The sequence below is a fragment of the Periophthalmus magnuspinnatus genome, chromosome 13 (assembly GCF_009829125.3).
Source record: "Periophthalmus magnuspinnatus isolate fPerMag1 chromosome 13, fPerMag1.2.pri, whole genome shotgun sequence".
Taxonomy (NCBI): domain Eukaryota; kingdom Metazoa; phylum Chordata; class Actinopteri; order Gobiiformes; family Gobiidae; genus Periophthalmus; species Periophthalmus magnuspinnatus.
In genome coordinates this window covers 16,445,047-16,466,195 of record NC_047138.1, presented here as the reverse complement: position 1 = coordinate 16,466,195, position 21,149 = coordinate 16,445,047, and the positions used below count along the sequence as shown (strand labels likewise).

The following is a 21,149-nucleotide window of genomic DNA, read 5'->3' as shown; positions in this document are numbered from 1 at the left end:
TGGGAATCCCAAAAGTAAAAGGTTGCGAGCCACTGGATTAAGCATTTTCCCTGTTCCTCACTGCACTGTTGCTTCTACCAGACCTGCTTCACAAAGACAATCTCCTCCTGTCACTGAAGCTTCATGCGTGCAGTAATATTATGTTAATTCTGCAGATCAAACCGGGCTGAGTGGAGCTGTCAACATTCATGACTCCTCTCCACCACGTGCACAGAGACCCCCAGTCCCACAGGAGCACACGCATGTCAAAACTCATCCTACACGCAATTTACAGGGCACTGTCTTCACTCAGGTAATATACAGGGGCAAATATAGTAAGGATGAAATCTCAACGAGATGGACTAGATGGACTGCCACTGAAATGAGGGGTGAGAGGGGAGCGACAAGGGCTGGGAGTTGAACCCACAGCCAGTGGCGCCCTTGATAATTACACCAACAGGCAGCAAAAAGGTAAGGTAAAATTTGTAACTAGGGAAGTAATGTCAGTCCAACAAACTGGTTTGAAGACTGGTCTTTTGGTTTCTAACACAGTACTTCAATATCATGCTTTTAAGTCCAGACCTAATTAAATCAAGACCTAATTTAATTTGTAAATTGATTCTGAATTTATTGAAACACAAATAAAATGAAGGGACAAGCTGATTAGGCACCTCTGGTTGGCTGCTTTTCCTCCGGCTAGGTATTTCTGACCATGAACCAAGCTGATTCCATGTGTTACCCCACAGTCATAACCGCTTCTGCCCAGCTGCTCTGAAGGGTAAGGCAAATGTAGTGAACAAATATACAGGGACCGTAAAATAGACCTCAAGAGGGACATGTGTGCAAAATTGTAAGAGCTTTTAATCATGTTATAACAGTGATCCCTCAACATTAGTTTACTTGTTGTATTTTGTTTGATTCATGCAATGTTTGTAATCTTGTATTGTCCTGCACTGTCCACTTCTCTGTACTTACTAGCAGTTATTTTTAAAAAGCCATATATGTCAAGTTATTTTTCAACCACAAAAACACATAAATTAAACCCACTGCTTGTTGCAGTGGCATTTTACTATAAAGAAACAGTTCCTATACATTCTGCAGTTTTGAACAGAAAGTCAAATGAACCATTTCAATTATTAAGTCATTCCAGTACAACACTGTAGTTTACAGTGAACAAAATGTAAAATTATCAACTGTTAATACTAAATACCTAGAAAAAAGCATAAAATGTCTTATTTAACCTAACCCTTTTACAAGAAAACCACCTTGGTACTTTTGGTGTTTAACTTCATGCGTTTTGCTGATCTGTGGGTCAAAACTGATTAAAAATGTATATGGTAGCAGGTGCGCATGTCCCCCCTGTTCTGTTTGACTTGACAGCAGTGCTATGGAGGTCACGTTCTCTCACATCACGCCTTCTAAACACCATAATGTTAGCTCCCTCCTCCTGCTGCAGTGTGGGGCTGCATGCGGCACTTATGTCAACCACACCGACGGCCACTGTTTCCAGGTAAACTCTACTGTTAAAGGCACAGTCTGGAATCTTACATCAAATACAACAATTTAGGGCTGCAAGATTAACAGCACTAATCAAATTGAAATCACTATCTGAATGGATGCAATAAGATACAATTTTTTGAAGTATTATCATTTTTCTTGACAAACAACAAAATATCCTGCCAAATTCTGCATAAAAAACAAGCTAACCATTGTAACCCATTTTCTTGTCCCAGTACAGATATATTGTATACGCAGCTCTTGAGGACAAAATAAATCTGCCCTGTGCCCTCTGCTTCTATATTATAAAGAGCTTTGTTGTCAGGAAGTGTATGGTTAGCATGCTAATTAAAGTTAGCATTACCGTGATGGCAAACTCCACTCTAGTCTCTGAAAGCTGTGAAAAGCGCTTATAAACTCATCATGGTGAATAATTAGGATGCCTGGAATGTATAAGGTAACTGAGGACTAACTTTGGACCACTGCAAACCATTTTAAATGAACTAGTCATGTCTTTCACATTTTAAGACAGTAAAAATCTGTATAACACCTTTAAGATCTGTACAAATATGTTCTGAAATGTGATTGTTGTATTAGTTTGTAAGTTCATATTTCAGACTTTTTGTCAATTCTTCAGGGCACATTTAAAATGTGAATTTTGAACAGAACCCTAAAACACAAAGCGCAAATCTAGTCACAATTTCAATGATTGTCAGAAAAAGCGCTGTTCGATTTTTTTTTTTCCCTAAGTTGTTCAGCTCTACTACAATTCAACATGATTTCATATTTCCCCAGAGAGTTATAGAAAGAAAGATGGAGGACGTTACATATGCATTTTGGTGATTAGGTATGCAAAAGGAAGACGAGGGAGATGGGGCAAAATAATGCACAGCTGTTGTAAGCACTGACCTAGATAAAACAACAACACGTTCTGCAGGCTCCAAGGGTCTGACTGGTGCACAGGATAGACCAACCAGCAGTGTGTATCACAGTGACAGGGGCTGCAGGCACTTTAAAACAGGGCTGTAGTTTATGTTCAGGCCTGAATAAGTACATACCATGATCTACATGGATGAAAGATTACTCAAAATGTGAATGTAATGGCTAACTGAATGGTTTTAATTGCCAAATTGAAGAGATAATTGTTTTCAGAATATGATGATTGCATTAAAAGGGTTGATAACAAATGGCCAACAAACGCAGTTGCCATTGTGCAGAAAAAAGTGATTTATTCATGATGTTTTCTTGTAAATCGTTATTGTTTTCACTTATGACAAAGTACATTTCTATAAAAGTTATTTAAACATTGACACAACAAATGATCAATACGACTTATGTATCCATAGGATCCACCTAATAAAATATAAGACAGAAGGATATAAAACCTTTTCACCGTATAAACCCTGCCTCTAAAGTCAGTCCAGCAGTGGCCACTCCCCAAAGCCCTGCTCTGCTCGGGCTTCTCCATTTTGATTGTGTTTTGCTGGTCTGAAATCTGGCTGTGGAATCCATCTTGAGTGAGACAAAATGCTATTTCACTCCGGCACTGTGAGCTGCTGCAATTTTCTCCTCAAGCACCTCTAGCTCCTGCTCAGCCTTCAGTCGTCAGGGCGGGGCTGTGACAGGGGCTGTGACAGGGCCACGCCAGACAGGCACTTGGACTCACCGCATTGTAATGGGTTTCTGCACCTGTCTTCAAACCCGTCCTTTCTCCATTTGTTTATAAGATATGCAGTGATAATATCCAATGTCGATATAAGATAAGGATATTTTGCCTGATTCTGGACCATGTGTTATTCCCAGATTGTCCTCAGTGCATGTAACAACAAATTATTTTATATCCCAGAAAAACACATTTTGTCATTATCTTTACAACAGTGAAAAGGTAATTTGTGACCTTTGCTTCAACTTAAGATGAATTTGTGGGCCTTGCTATGGGAAAAAAAAAGTAAAATGAAATATCGGTACTGGTAAATATCGGGCATCGGCGAAAGCAACAGGCCGAATATCAGTACCAGCTCCCCACAAATTCATACTGGTCCATTCCTATTCAGCAGGATAACCCCAGTAATCCTTTTCTAAATTAACAATATGAGCTGCAATACATAAACAGCAGATTGGCACATTTAAGAAGTTAGTTAGTATTTATAATTTGTCATAGAAGCTACCTCAACAGATCAAATCTTTAATTTTAATAAACCAAAATAATAATAACTTATAACTGCAAACTAGATAAATTTACAGCTTTCTGGTCAAAAATGCCTAAATCTAAGCATGTCTTGCCTTCAGTGGACTCTGCAATTTCCAGTAGTTGGTGACATCACTAAAGACTACCTTGATTATAGCCAGATGTTTCCGATTACAAACACCCTCCTCTCCCCTCACACTCTTCTTTAGTTCTCCAAGTACTGCCCAAGTTAGCAGCTTTATTTGAAAGGAGGCTGTGGGCGGAGTTAGGTGTTTGGTCCCACTTTAAAAAAACAACTAGCTAACTAGATAGAGAAATCATATTTAAATGTATATAATAATAAATACTTGTGACATATGATCACACTGGAAAGAGTAATTAGCTGCATATGAATCATCCACGTCTACATCAAGAAAATGTTTTGATTGCATATTTAAAATAGCCACATTTTCCCAAACAGTAAGTATAATACTCACAGAGGGTAAAAGTCTCACATAGAGGCCCTGAATATGGCGTGATTGTGTGAGAGTGGAGTGTAAAGTGAAAAGAGCTCCACTGCTCCAGACACATTTATCTAATCACAGCCACTTAAGCACACACACAATCTAATATGAGGCTCATCGCTCACTCTGGGCACACTCAGTAAAGACTAGTGTGCACAACCTGAGCTGCTACTGCTGCCGTTACGATATGGATGACCACTTCCAAACCATAACATAACATTAACACATAACTACATTTTATATAAAATATAAATATAAAATTATAATATTAGTTAGTTAGTTAGTTTATTCAGACACACACAGAAAATAAATAAAACATTGTCACAGTCACATACACATATAAAATTTGTTCATTGTGTCTGAAAGGCATAGGCTGAAGCAAAGCTTATTTATGCCTGCCTGATTCCACATCTAAAGAAAAACATACAGTATACAACAAAAGAAATACATTTGTTTTTATATTCTTACAATTAACTCTGGATTTATATTTGTATATATAATAATCATTAGTAGTCCTTTTTTATCCTGATCATAGATGTTATTTTTAATCATCAAAATATTATTATTATTATTACTATTTTGTTTTCCTATTACATAATTCATATTATGTAGTAGACAAAGTTTATACTATGTTCTTTAATGTTCAGTTCAGTTGTCATAGTAACAGTTATACTATTGCTCTATATTTTTCTAGAATTTTTAATTTATACATTTTCTTAAATACTTTGATTGATGTGCAGCTTTTTAATTCATTGTCCAAACGATTCCATAAGTTAACCCCTGTAACTGAGATGCACATAGATTTTTTTGTAGTTCTTGCCATGGTTGTTTGGAAGATGCCAGTTCCCCTCAGGTTATAGCGACTCTCTCTAGGTCTAAACAGCTCCTGGATACAGTGTGGGAGCATGTGGTTATGGGCCTTATACATAACAACTGCTGTATTAAATTCAACCAGATCGTTTAGTTTTAATGTTTTTAGTTTAATAAAGAGTGGGTTGGTGGATGCATAATATTCTGCCTGATTGACAATCCTAATCGCTTTCTTTTGAAGTAAAAAAAGAGGATTCATGTTCGATTTATAATTGTTCCCCCATATTTCCACACAATAATTAAGGTATGGAAGGAAAAGAGAACAATATAATATAAACAGTGATTTTTGATTTAAAATAGTTTTCATTTTACACATTACAGCAATAGTTTTTGATATTTTTGTTTTTACATTATTTATATGTACTTTCCAGCTTATTTTACTATCGATGGTGATACCTAAAAATGTAGTTTCATACACTCTTTCTATTTCTATATCATTAATTTTAATTTTAATTTGTTTGGAAATTTGTCTATTCCCAAAGAGTATATATTTGGTTTTACTTAAGTTAAGTGATAGTTTGTTAATATCAAACCATTTCTTAATTATTTTGAGCTCATTTTCCACTGTATCCAGAAGTTGATCTAAGTCTCTTCCTGAGCAGTACAGACTGGTATCATCTGCAAACAAAATACACTTTAGGTTTTTCAGTATGTCACATACATCATTTATATACATAATGAACAATTTTGGTCCCAAAATGGAACCTTGTGGAACTCCGTGTGTAATCGTCTTTTTATCTGAGTTAAAATTGTTCATATGCACATACTGATGTCGGTTACTAAGATAACTATTTAACCAGGTGAGTGCAGTGCCTCTGACACCATACCTTTCCATTTTTTTCAAGAGTATTTTATGGTCAATGGCGTCAAAGGCCTTGCTTAAGTCTATGAAGACTCCAACTGTGTATTGTTTGTTGTCCGTTGCTGTTGCTATCTCTTCCACTAGTGCCATGACTGCCATCGAAGTGGACCTGTTTGATCGAAACCCATACTGATGGTTACTTAAGTTATTTTTCTCAATAAAACTATCAAGCCTTACTGCAAACAGTTTTTCTAATATTTTTGAAAATTGCGAGAGTAATGAGATGGGTCTATAATTAGTGAACAGGTGTCGGTCACCATTTTTAAATATTGGAATTACCTTGGCTGTTTTCATTTTACTTGGGAAGATGCCGGTTGTAAAGGATTGATTACAGATGTAAGTAAAAGGTTTAACTATACAGTGTATGATGTCTTTAATCAATAACATATTTATATCAGAGCAGTCAGTAGATTTCTTATTTTTAAATGTTCTTAATAATTTCATCTTCGTGTACATTCCTTACAAACATAGAATTTGTATTTCGTTGAATAATCTCCTCATTTAACCCTTCCTTTTCTCTGGGCTCTATAATTTCATTTGCAAGGGTGGGCCCTACATTTACAAAAAAGTTATTAAATTCATTTGTCAGTTCTTTGATTTTATCTATTATTATACCGTCCTTGACAAAATGGTTTGGGTATTGGGCTTTTTCAGTCCCCTTTCTAATTATTCTGTTTAGTATTTTCCAAGTCTCTTGGATATTAGATCTATGCTGTTCCAATTTTTTATGATAGTAATCCCTTTTATTTAATCTTATAATATTCGTTAATTTATTTTTGTATGTTTTATATCTATGTTCGGTTTCTTTTGTTCTATATTTTATAAATAATTTATATAAATGATTTTTCTTTTTACATGCATTTTCTATGCCCTTAGTGATAATAACTACACTTAAAAATAGTTGTAATAAACAAAGATGAACAAAGATTTAATTCATACTGAAAAAGCTAAATTCAGCTTTGCGTAATACTGTAATCCTAACTCCTAAACCAAACTAGATTATTTAACTAACTATGTAGGTTTGACAATATAGTAATAGAGAAATGACTATGGAAAGTGAATGGACAAAAGCTTGAAGATTCAGCACCATGGACAGCACCAGTGCAATCTTGTGCTTTTTCCTATCATGGTCAAATAGCAAATGTAGGATTGCGCAACACATTTTGACCAACTGTTTCTAATCATCTCTGATATGTTGATGTTGATATGGGACTTCAAATAAGAGGTGTTGTCTTACAGAACAGGAGGGACTCGGTAGTATCAGATCAACAGAGACCGCAGTGTTACAAATAAGGCTGGGCAATATGGTAATAAAAATCCCTGACGATCTGTTATTCGCAGTTTTTTGTATTTAATGCTACTATCTGTGGAAATACAGGCACTTTTCCCCACCCACTTCTCTCATTGGCCAGTCTCTGCTTAATCACACCTGTCACTCACTCAGATCCTTACAATCACAGTGAAGTGTCAACTTTCAAAAAAAGACGACTTTATTCACCTCGTAAAAACAATACAAACAAAGTGTACATGAATCGTGAACGTTCCATGTGTGCATTGTGTTAACTTCCCTAGCCCACTTCTGATTTTCTGATCCACTGCGAGCATCATGCCTAAATTAAAAATGGATAGCTGTCAGCCACCTGTTCCCCCACACATACAGCATCAAAGGTGTAGTAGTGACGCAGAACAGCCTACAACTAAAGACATAAGCAAAGACCATGACTTGGAATCACATAATTGACTTGGAATTCACACCTGTACAAACCATCACTTAGCACTAAAAATGCTTTTTGTCGCAACATTTTTATGGGTTTAAAAAGCCATAATTCTCCCGTAAATGACCCATTAAGGTCAAACTCCAAAGCTAATGCTAACCAGGTCGACTCAATTAGCCCAGAGCACCTGTAAAGGGCGTCCATAAAAATCTCTTTCTGCCCGGGCACCTGCTGAGTGAATGGAGGAGCCAGGACCAGGGGAGAGGACAGAGCCGCCATTCAAGGCCTAGTGAAGAAGGTGTTTGAGGGGCATGTGAAGAGGCTGTGTCCCCTCCTCCAGTCACAAACCCCACTGTGTTCCTGTTGGCTCAGAGCACTTCCTCTGCTGCTGCTGGCTCCCTGTGCACTGCATGCTAAACACTGCTGGATGCTAGGTCAATACTGCAATGTCCACTGAAATGTCCATGCCAAAGTCTATGTATAAGACACAATAGGAAAAACATAGAAAAAGCAAGGATCAAAAGTGACATCTGATTTTGATGTTTACTAAAATTTAAACAAGCTTAATGCAGGTCAAATGTACTGCTGTATTACTGTCCCAATTCACTATTTTTAACAGAAGACAAAACAAATGTGCGTTCACATATGCAGTCATCATTCATTGTATTTTGAAATCCAACTTTTCTATCTCAGACAAGCAATTTAAACTTTTGGATTTAAGGGTCCTATAGAGGCCTGTCACGATCATTATATCGACTTATCGTTCAATATATGAAAGCTGGAGCAATATATTTCAGGGCTCAGTGTTTATTGTGTGTAGATTTGCTTTGTAAATGTGGTGAGATTTGGGTTACTTTTTGCTGTAATACTATAACATTTGAGCTGTAAATGGTTGAATAAGTGACTTCTTTGGCTAATTATTGGTACATTCTGCTGTTTATTTGTAGCAGCTCAGGCCTTTTAATGTCTATTTAAAAAAGGTTTACTGTGATTATCTTGCATATTGTTGTATTGTGTTGTATATCGTGCATCAAAATGTGTTATTGTGACAGGTCTAGCCCTATATTATGCAATATCCAAAACATACCTGGATTTATGTATTGTTTCATTCATACATGCTTGAGTAATCCTGAATTATCGGGCTGTCTACATCTCCAAAGCTCAAAATGCTCTGTTTCACCTTGTGAAGTGTGAGTTTTAAAGTTATTTTAGCCTCAACTGGACTACTTTAGTCTACAATACACTAGAATAATCTGATTCGGTTGCCATTTTAAAAAATGTTTTTGTTTTGTCTGTTGAGATTGCCATAGAAAGTCTCCAATACCTTCTGGTGCACCGAGAACTGGAGAAATTTCAAAAAGGCTAAAACAATAGCTTCTTCAAAGTTTGGAGCATCCAGGGCTGCAAAATATTCAAATTCTAGAGAAGTGTAGTCCCTTTAAATAACAACAGTCATAGTAGCTAGCAATGCACGGCCATTTACAATAGAATCTACGTTTTTGTAAGAAATGGAAGTTTAGAGCTGTGGGCAGGGATAGGTGATGGATATAAAGCACTCAAGCCACAAACTCAGGACAATACACAATGCTTCCATCTGGGCGACGGTTCAGTGTTCCACGATTTAATAAAGTTAGGCTGAAGCATTCTTTTGTTTATCAGTCAATCCTTAAAATAAACAAGGAGCTTAATCCATAGCTATCAAAGTGCTAGAAAGTGAGTAAATGTATGTCACTTGAATTAATGTTTGTATAGCGTCTGTGTCGCATGTGTTGTGATGTTAATGTGTAGCAACGGAGCCACTGTTTTTATGTGCAAGACAAATTTCAGATCTCTGATCTGACAATAAAGTATTATCTATCTATCTATCTATCTATCTATCTATCTATCTATCTATCTATCTATCTATCTATCTATGAATCAAATCAAAGCACAACAGATTAAGCTAATGATGAGGGAACACCATTATAACATGGTTAAAAACTCATAACAGTCAATTTTCAGGAAGAATATTAGTACAATATTATTATATACAATATTATATACAATATCTGCAATTCCCAGTAGTTGGTGACATCACTAAAGACTGCCTTGATTATAGCCAGATGTTTCCGATTACAGACTAGATACAGAAATCATATTTAAATGTATATAATAATAAATACTTGTGACATATGATCACACTGGAAAGAGTAATTAGCTGCATATGAATCATCCACGTCTACATCAAGAAAATGTTTTGATTGCATATTTAAAATAGCCACATTTTCCTAAACAGTAAGTATAACACTCACAGAGGGTAAAAGTCTCACATAGAGGCCCTGAATATGGCGTGATTGTGTGAGAGTGGAGTGTAAAGTGAAAAGAGCTCCACTGCTCCAGACACAGCCCAACAGACTCCCCAGTGTTTGTTGAGGTCTGGCTGAACAGAATGAAATGCAGTGACTGCTGGTGTTATACCTTCATGCTTTTAAATTAAAAATGTCGTTTCATTCATGCTTAATAATGCATGCTCTGTAATCCATGCAAAAAAGCTCCAACTGCCATGAGAAGACTGATGCATATTTCATAAACAACTGAACGAGGGGAAGATGTCTGCTTAATAAGTAATGGAGCCACTTCCCCACTGTGTCAGGTCTGCCCGGCAGCTCACATTAAACTCGGACTGCAACAATTACAGCTACACACATTCTACTTATTCACAGTTATATCAATACAAATGAAGAACTACATTTTTATATAGCAAATTCTAATATGATGAGGAAAATCTAACACTGTTGCCATAGCAATTAACAAATCAAAAACAATTATAAAATATTATATATTTTTAAATGGTAAAAATCCTCAAAATATCACAATAAATGATAAGCTGAAACCCATAAGTTGAAGCTCCTCTGTGTTTTTAAAGTTTGTAAACTTGTTCAAACGTTGTGCTCAGATTGGCTCCACCATGCCACTAGCCTAATTTAACACTAGCTACAACTGCTTTTGTGTTTTTTTAGATTGTTACAAACTGTTAACTTTTTCAGTGCTCCAGATTCAAACATTGCTCCCCTGCAATCATTTTATAAACACACACATCTAATGCCTGGGTATATTCCAGACACATAAAGTGCTTTTGGTTATATATATATATATATATATATATATATATATATATATATATATATATATATATATATATATATATATATATATATATATATGCAAAAGCTCTGTGTATAAAAATAAGTCTATTTCTGCACCATATTTGTCCTTGACTGTTCAATTATGATCAATAACGTGGTATAGACAGAATAATGACTTTTTACAGTAAATCCACATATGTTCCACATATGAAGAGGACTTTAGCCACTCATTCCATGGTTTGTGTGTGTGTGTGTGTGTGTGTGTGTGTATATGTGTGTGTGTGGGGGTGTGTGTGTGTGTGTGTAGCATGTGTAGCAGTCTGCCATCATAACCTAATTATTGCAGCAGCTTAACAATAGCAATTAGCACATTTCCATCAGACGACGTTAATTTGTGAATTCCATTCCAGCACCATTCAACACTTGCACACATCCACACAGGCTGAACTCAGAGCAGAGAGGGGCCAGTGGCTAAGCTAACCATATCTACACACCAGGGAGACAGCTTATGGTAATGAAGTTTAATGTAAAATGGAAACTATTTGCAGTCAATGCCTCGTGACCCTTTATGCTGCTGTTATGTCCTTCGGCAAGACGCTTCACCCAATTTGATGTATGTGTAGTAGTGTGTACGTACAAGGTTGCAAATGAGAAGTGAATGAATATATGCAAGGCTATGTAAGTGTACATAAATGACCAATAGTTGCACTACAATTACATATAGTTTAGTTTTACAGTTAAATTTTAATATTTCCATCGATTTCACCTTCACACAGTACTGTAAAGTGCTTATAGCTTAACTAGATAATGCCATTTTTCCACAAAACAGGTTTGATTATAGTCATCAGAAAGAGAACTGAGTAAAATAATAATGAATGGATATGTGTAGTCATTGCCCAACAAAAATTAAAAGTTTTTTTGTCATTGTGGAGTTTTTGTAGAGACTTTAGAAAAAATAGTCCCCCTGACCCTCTCAAACACAATGGATGTAACGTACCAAGGCTGTCAATAGCTTGGGGGTGGTTTAAACAAAATAAATAAATAAATAAATAACAGGGGCAACATTTCAATATAAAAATATCTAAGTAATAAGTTCAGTCTACTGTGCACTGTCTGCATCTAATTAGAAAGCATTTTATTCTCCGAAAATCAGAAAGTATGTGTTAGCATGCTAGTTGTAGTCTCTGAGAGTTGTGAAAAGCTTATCGTGGTGAATAAAAAGAATGCTCGGAATGCATAGAGTAAGTGAGGAATAACTCTGGACGACTGCAAAAATTAACCGGTAGTTTGTTTTTTTCACGTTTTAAGACAGTAAAAATCAGGTATCTTTAAAAATAAAAATAAAAAATCTTCTGTGTACTGCCCCCACAACCCACCTGTACTATTCATACCCCTACCCCCCTTCCTTCTTACCACCCCCTCCTACCCACGCAGGAGCAGAGGCGTGCGTTGAGTGATAGGCCCGTGGATGGGTGCGGACAGTGCGTCTGCGGCCCTGCTTTTTAATGGGCTTCTGTTCCCAGTAATTATGCTGACACAATTTGATCAGCGCAAGCCTAAGTATCTTCATCTGAGGGAGATCGGGGGGAATTAACGCTGATGTAATAAGTACAATTTGTCACTATTAAGACGGAGGTGTTGACAGGAGGGCTGTGGTTGTCAGGGCAACCGCTGGTACCCCCTCCATCCTCCATGTATTCTACCACATCAGCTGTCAGAGGCCCCAGTGATAGATCTACTGAAATTACACACATTTGGATAGTGTACCTGCTTAAGAACACTGGCAATCTTGGATAATAAAAGAGTTTCGTGTCATAGGGTTGTCTAAAAAGATCTTTAGTGAGTTGGGTGCAAATTCATTTGTTTTTTTTGTCAATGTTTTAAAGGGCTACTATGTAACTTTTCTGGGGGGAGGTCTTGGTTTGTCTTCAGCTTGTAACTGTTTTAGCTATTTCTTGTGATTGTCTAAATGTATCTGGATGTATTGACTGATCTGTCAATATCCTGGCCAGCTGTCTTGGCCAGGGTCATTTCAATGGGACTTTTCTGGTTAAATAAAGGTTAAAAAAGTTACAAGTCAGATTTGTGGAATGGCGACTCTGCTCACAGTAAGAGTGCATGTTTTTTCAATGCAAGATAAATAAGTTTAATGTCATTCTGTGGAGCATTTCAGGCAGAGTAATAACATCTTCATAAAGAAAGCTTGCGGGGGACCCCCTGTCAGAATATATTGTACATAAAGTGGACCTTTAACATTATAATTAAGAAGAAAAGATAGAGTATATAGACAGATATAAATTACAGACTTCAATTTATGTCAACATATTTGTAGGCTTAGACCACAGTTCAATTTATTTACATAATTAACATTTTAAGAGTGCATTTTAAGTCTGTGATTTTTTTTATTTGAGAAAGATTAATCGTGTTTGTTTACTTTGATGCTCACAGATTTGGCAAGAAAAGTGAAGCTGCTAGGGAGCATGTTGTGAAATACTGCCCTAAGCTGTGTTGAAACCGAAAGAAGTAAACATGTTAAACTGCAGCGAGAGAACTTCAGAATTTTTTTATATATATATATATATATATATATATATATATATATATATATATATATATATATATATATATATATATATATATATATATATATATATTATATATATAATTATATATAATTTATAATTTAATTTTTTTTAAATAAAAGCCTGTTTAATATATTGGGATTGTATGAAAATAAAGTACACGGTCACTGCTAGTAACCTGGTGTAGCTCTCTGTATTTACTGTTGGTGTAGGAATCTTGGGAAATTGTACCTACCTGGAGTAGCATATTGTACATTAAGCTTTAAAGTATAATTATAAATATCCTCTATTACATAAAATTGACTCTTGTGAGCTTTAAGCCATGCTAGAAAGTTGTTACCGCATCAAAAACATATCTAGAGCTTTGATTTGTTTCATTCACACATGTTTGAGCAATCCTTTATTGTTAGTCTGTCTATATCTCCAAAGCTCAAAATGTTCTGTTCAACCTTGTGATGTCTAGAAGCAATAGTTTTCAAGTTAACAGTTACCTTTTACCTCTTGTTTAGTAGAGTTTGAAAATCCCATGTCTGAAATCCTCCAAATAATTCTAGTGAAGGTGTATGGAGTTTAAAAACACAGTGGAGCACTTGTATTGCCACATGACATCACATGGTAGAACAGAGAGTTTTCAGTTTGAAAGCCCAAATATGGAGGGTTTGTGTGTTAAACATGTGTGAATGAAACAAAAATTTATTTCAGGTATGTTTGCGATGAGGAAACAACATTATAACATAGATCAGAAAATATCGTCATGTAGGCCCTTTAACTACAATTACAATTCTATCTATTCAATTTCATGGCTACCTATCAACATGATAAGCAGGTATTTTGTTCAGTCAATTCACCCTTAAGGATCCAGTCAATCTTCCACTATGCTCAGTTGCATCAATTTTTCATTCCATTCTAAACTAGGTGAAGAACTTTTGTAATTAAAGGTGGCTATATTCTCGCCCATACATTAAAAATAATTGATTGAGATTGCTGTGAACTCATTGCATACAAAATGAAAAATAAACTGAAGAGGTAGTGGAAGTAGAAAACCTACAACAATATTACCAACCCTAACTGACTACTTGATCAAACCACCTTCAGATTTGCTGTACCACTGATGCAAAAAAACCAACCTACAATTCATGTGTTCAGTCTAAAAGAGGCAACTAAACTCATCTACTGTTTCTAAAAGTTCACACTTAACTGTGATTGGCTAAATCCACCTGTCACTTACTCAGAACACGATAGAGGTTGACCAATAGGGGGAGTGGGTGGGGAAAAGTGCCAATTCTTAAGCATAGAGCTGTATTAAACAAAACAGCAGTGAACCACAATATGATGATATGACCAAAAATATCCACTCCCTGTGCTATCAGATTAGTGGCTCCATATCACATGTGTCTAATCAGAAAGTGCATGTTACAGTGACCTAGCCTCTACTAGGTTTTGCATTAGTAGCATAAATACCGCAGTATAAATCTGTGCATTGATTGTGTCACTGACAAAGACATGCTATCAGACATATTGGCAGCATTTCCCATAAATTTAGCTGAGAATGGAAATATAGCATTATTGATGGCTGCCCTTTTAAAAGCTTTGGGGAAAGGTCAGCATTTACAGGGCTGGGAATATGCAGCAGCAACACAAACATACAATGTGTAGTTGACAGATCAGATCATATGTAGGTATAAGTATGGGTGACTTTAGATACTGTCAATAGGCTAAATTCAGTGGTTTCCAAACTTTTCATACCAAGTACCACCTAAAATAATATTTGACCTGGATTAGGTCATTAGATCAGGTCAAAATTAGGAATACACATGAAAATGAGACTAAACCAGGTCTAAGATGAGACTAACCCATGGATAAGGTGGTTCTGTGACTGACCGCAAAACAAACACATTCATAGATTTGTCCTTAAAAAAAAAGAAGAGAAACCACAACTACCACCAGAAGCTGTTTCATTTCCCAGTTTGAGAAACACTGCTATATATTTTTATTTTGAATTTATTCCTTAAAGACCCTGTACCAAACCCAACATGAATAAAAAACACAGTTCAAACTTTTAGTTGAAAGAGAAAGACCTAACCTAGATAGTCACATGCGGTTGTTTATACATGGTCCTTATTCAACAACATGTCAGACTGGATAAAAACTAGTGCCACAGGCTGTTGCTTCTATATGGTTCTCATTCAACAAATTGCCTTTTAAAATTCTAATAACAGGCTTCAGTCTCATTTTCTTTGTTTGACCTGTAACTTGGTCTGGTGGCATCACCTGCTTGTCTCCATGGATATATGTAGGTTTAATTCCATACTGTTGCCTCGGATGCAGAATACACACTTCTGGTCACCAACAAATCTCCCGGTTTTGAAATGGGTGTGACTGACAGCTGAATTAGCCAATCAGGCGCAAGCACTGTCCTTCCAGAAAAATAAAGGAAAATAATATCACAGGGGGCTGAAAAACATTTTTTCTGCAGAATCAATGTGCAAAGAACTAAACTCTGTTAATCTCAGGTGAATTTTACTGAACAGTAATTTAACATTTTAAAAAAAGAGGCCTTTCCTGTCACAACCAGCCAGATAGATGCAAATTCCATATGAGACTCCAGCATACATTACCATGTGTTTGTTGAGACAAAATGTTTCTGAAATTGTTCTTTTGTAAGCAGTTTTTTATTGATCTGAACCATACATAACCTCTCGTCTTGTCCACACGTCCTCTCATCCTTTTGTCTTCTCCTCCAAAGTTCTCCCTGCTGAAATATTTATGCTGTTGTCAACTTTAATGGATCCATTTTGGCTCCTAAAATGGAGGCTCCTTTCTTGTGCCTTAAAATGTCTCAGGATTACCAGGAAGACTATAACATTCATTCACACTATCTGAAAACCAGCAAATGAATTATTATTAAAAAGATGTATAATTATATACACATTTACTTCTATTATATAAAAGTATCTATAGGGTTAGCCCGGCAGTGATATAATGATTTTGATTAAAAAAACAAACAAAAAAAAGGTTAATTTGAAAGAAGTGAAGATGAGCACAGCACAGCAACACAATGAGGACAACTTCTATTGCTTCAAGAATCAAGAATCTATACATAGTAATATTGTGAATCCAGTAGAACAAAGTATTGACTTAGAAGTACGGTTGTCAAATCATGCAATATGTACGTGTTAATGTACATGTGTTTTGTTTTGGGGGTTTTTTTAAATAGGAAAGGCTCAACAAGAATCTAATGGTACAGTATGTAACTTTTTAGGGGTGGCATGATGCGACAAAAATTGTTAAAACACTTGGGAACAATCTCCATGGGGATAGATAATAATTTTTGTGCCCTACTCAACTACTACTATGCTAAGATTTGTAGTGACCAGCCAACTATGAAGAGCAAAATTTCATTCTGATTTATGAATAAAAATATATTTTGAAGTCTCATTGCATTCCTCTGTAAAGCTCCCTGTCATGTTGTCCTCTCAGGCCACATAAAACCTCTGACGGGTGACACCAAGGAAAGGTCACCCATAGACTCCTCCTACAACCTCAAAGCGATTCACCATATCATCCAATCACAGGTCAGGGTTCCAAACCAAACAGGAAGTGATACGGCGTCGGGAGCTGGGCAGATCTGAGCCATGATTGGGTGGTGTTGTGACATGCGGGCCGAGGGCATTCTGAACACAGACTTCATGAGGTAGTGTGGAGTGACTCGCGGTGAGGAGAGAAGTGGGCTAGTTCAAAGTGACAGCTAGCGTGTTAGCGGGCACAAACACACTGTAATGTCTGAGGGTGCTGAAGGAGACAGCTTGTAAATGAAACAGATGCAATGTCACGCATGGACAGAGCTGCCAACAGATCGGATGAAGTCAATGGTAGAGTTTAGTAATCATTCAGTCATTTATGTTCAAAATGTTTTCTCATTATGCTGGAATATACAATTCTATGTATGTGAGGTTTGCAATAAAAACTAAATTGAAACTAAATCTGGATCAAATACACTGGTTCCTTGTGAATTTGATACCAAAATATAGCTGAAACGGCTATTGACAAACCCACGGTAGGACTAGCCTAGAGAAAGTAGTATCTCCAAGGCATAAAAATAAAATAAAATACAAATTCTCAAACACAGACACATTTCCACACCTTTTCAGAACTTTCAGAAGAAGCAGATTGCTTTTGTTACCACTTCAAAGCAATAGAAAGCTCTTGGTGCACATGAACCATGATAACATTTTAATAGTGGTCTAGGTCCTCACAAAATCAGTGTATGATTTTTTGGCATATCAACCACCTGTACTCCCAAATTACACCATCTCCCATATCCTTGACAAACAAGCTTAAAGAAGACATTTTGTGCTTGTGTCAGTTATATAGTTGACACCTGTGGATCATTATGTTATAATTTGGATATTTTAAATCGCAATATTAATTTAAAACAACTTTATAAAATAAACAAGTCCACTGACTTCCGCATTAAAAAACTGCAGTGCCCAGTGGGAGGTGACGTCATAAACGTCATCACATGAATTTGTCAGCACCTCCAATGGATAGCTGCACATCATGCTAGCGAGCTGTGGATTTTTTTTTTATTTGTACCAGAATGACTACATGATGCTGCAAAATCCTACATGTATCAAAGATCAAGAAAATAAAATTGGAGAATGAAGTAAGTACAGAGCAGTGGGTGCATACCTGTGGCGATGAAAACGGGAGTTGATGAGCAAAATGACTAAAGATTGCTCAAACGCGCATGAATCACTCCAAAACACAACTACGATAAGGTAAATGAGAAGGGGAAATAAGTGTAGCCTGGTTAAAAGCTCTGAAAAGTCAATTTGACATAATTTAATTCATCTACTGGTGTACCTTTCAAATACTGACACAATATTAAGTGCAGATGAACCAGAATGCACGGTTTTAAGAACAAAGGTATACAGTATTTCCATACTGTATATATGTTTCTTGCACATATAGACTGTATAGGCAACCTAAAGAATATCTAAATTGTGGAATAGAATAAAAGAACGCATATTTGCATACCTGCCTAATTACCTAAAATTATATAATTATGTAAAGATAGTCATTTAACACCTTACAGAGCTAAATAAATCATACACACTTATGACAATTAAGGAGTGTTTCAAAGGTTTGGGGGGATACTGTGTCCTGCCTTGTACAATAACAGCAGTATGTGTCTGTGAATGTCAGCACTTCTACATAGGACAGCCCAGCTCACATCAGGCTCCTCCTGCACAAGCTATTCTTACTTCCATGTTTCACTGCAATGGGTACAAACCTATTTTGCACATTCTACTTGCTTATTTTATTCCAAGACATACTGTAAGAATTCACAACAAATACTTATACGTTAGATGGAATAAATATGTTTGAGTAAGTCTCTTTAAAATTTTGTAAGCAATTCCATGAGCCAAACATGGAATTCTGTTAATTGGGCTTACTACTGGTGCTTATTTTTAAATTGACTTATTTATCAATCTGTTGTTTTCTCTCACGTTGCCTTTCTGACTATTATAACGTTTGCTTAATAGATGACATGTAGATAATTAGGTAAAGTGTATGTCATAAATAATAATGCCATTAAGATGCGGTAGTGCAGTAAAATGAAGCACTGGTAGGTATACTAGCATATTGTCTATGTAAGGCTCTATACATCTTTATATTTGTGTATGATCGAGTGTTGTAAAAATCCCAAACTCAGTTTGAATACTAAGAAAGTTGTGTCTAAATTTGATGACAATATAGGCTGTAATTTTCAACACAAAATCATAGTACTTTTTATGTTTCCATGTGGTCTTATAGTAGTTCTAACAAAGCTCAAGATAATTCTAAAACTTTCCTGCTTATGTGATTCTTTTGTAGCAATACCTGTTCAAATAAGTATCTAGTTTTGATGCTAGTTTTGGTATTTGCTTTTCGATTCTTCGATTTGATTCTTTGACAACTCAAATATGATCTCTTTACATAGCCATATTGCTTATGCGAAAAGCTATCCCTGTGATGTTGCTCCTGTCAATTTGACCAGCCACCTCAGCCTCATTCTCTCCATCCTTCCTCTCCTCCCCTGCTCCCTCCCGCTCTCCTCTCTTCTCTCCTGCTTCCTCTGCCTCTCCTCAAAGCGCACACTGCCTCTCCTTGTCCCCCGTCCCCTTACAAAGCCCCCTCTCTGTCCCTGTCCTGGCCGTTTTGGAGTCTGCTCTCTGGCCACGTGGCTCTACAATGGCTCATTTCAACCTCAATTTCCCTCCAAATGAATGGGAGCCCACCCCGGTTGCACGCCGCTTGCCTTTTAATTGGCCCGAGTTAGATTCAAACCATTAAGCCAATGATGTCGACAGCCCTACCCCCCTTCTCTCTCCACACACACACACATCCCCACAGACACACATAGATGCACACGTTGGGTTTCCAATCTTCTTGGGGACATTACATGGACTAACATTTATAACCATAGTCACAACTTGCCTAACCTTAACCTAAATGTTAAAGGGCCTGACCTGATTTTTATTTTTTTTCCCCCATGCATTTCAGTAAAATTGAATCTTGCCCCAATACAGGTCTAAATAAGTCAGCTGTGTACTGTCTGCATCTAATTATAAAGCGCTTTATTGTCCGAGAATCAGGAAGTGCATGCTTAGCTTGCTAGTTGTTCTTAGCATTAATGCAACAGCAAACTCCACTCTGGCCTCTGAAAGTTGTGAGAAGCTCTTAAAAACTCATCGCTGTGAATAATTAGGGTGCTTGAAATACACAATACAACACCTTTAACCTATTTTAATCCATAGCTGAACTTTAAACCATGTTGTTAATCAAACAGTAAAGGATTGATATCATGCGGAGCTAATATTTGTCCCCTTAAGGAGGCAAGTTCCCGTGATGAGGGTTTGTGTACAGATTTTAGTCCCCACAATGTGATAAATACCCCTCTGCACACACACAAATTACACACCTTTTTTCCCTTCTACCAGAACATAAATGTCTTATCTCGAGGCCGCAAGCAGACGTCATGAATATTCAGCGAGCAATCTGCGTTGGTACAGACAAGAGTGGAGCCCACAATAGGCACATATACATAGCAGAAAGCAGCATTCTCTGCGAGCGGCCATTGTTTACGCTGTACTGCTGAGTTGAGTGCGTTCGCCCTAGCTCCTCATTTGCCAGCAGTGTATATCTGAGAACTATTGATTAGGAGCCGGAGAAGAGGCACAGAGCGCTCCTCACTGTGGGCGCGTATTAGATATTCTTTCCTCTACTTTTTTTATTAGAGAATATCAATACGACTTACCTTTAGGTGGGAGAGTCAGGGAAAGCATGGAACACAGAAATACAAAGGTTAGATTTGAGTTTGGTCATTTGATTATTATTAGATTCTCATACAAATCAACAATACATATTATGAAATATTCAGATTGTTAAAAAACAGTTTAATTCGAAAAAAGACAATGACATTTGTATAGAATATATGTTGGTCTGGCAAGAATTGTGCATTTTATATAGTATCGTCCTACCTGGACGACTGAGAGATTGCAGATTATTACAGATATAAGACCGCATGGTAATATAAAAGAAAGTACTATTCTTAATGTTGAAAATCACACTCTATTGTCTAAAGAAGGAATTTTTATTTTCATCGTATCGGAATTGGTATTGAGTTTCAAGTCTATTCCTTAGTATCAAAATAAAAAACTAGGGAACATTATGAACATAAACATGAACATTATACATACATACATTATACATAAAAATATGTATATATGTATGTATGTATATATATATATATATATATATATATATATATATATATATATAT

General features: G+C 36.4%; 1 protein-coding gene across 3 annotated transcripts in view; it reads right to left on the bottom strand.

Annotated features, from left to right (window-relative positions):
* dscamb (Down syndrome cell adhesion molecule b) overlaps positions 1-21,149 on the bottom strand; it is a 170,081-nt gene that overhangs the window by 60,624 nt on the left and 88,308 nt on the right. The window lies entirely within an intron of this gene.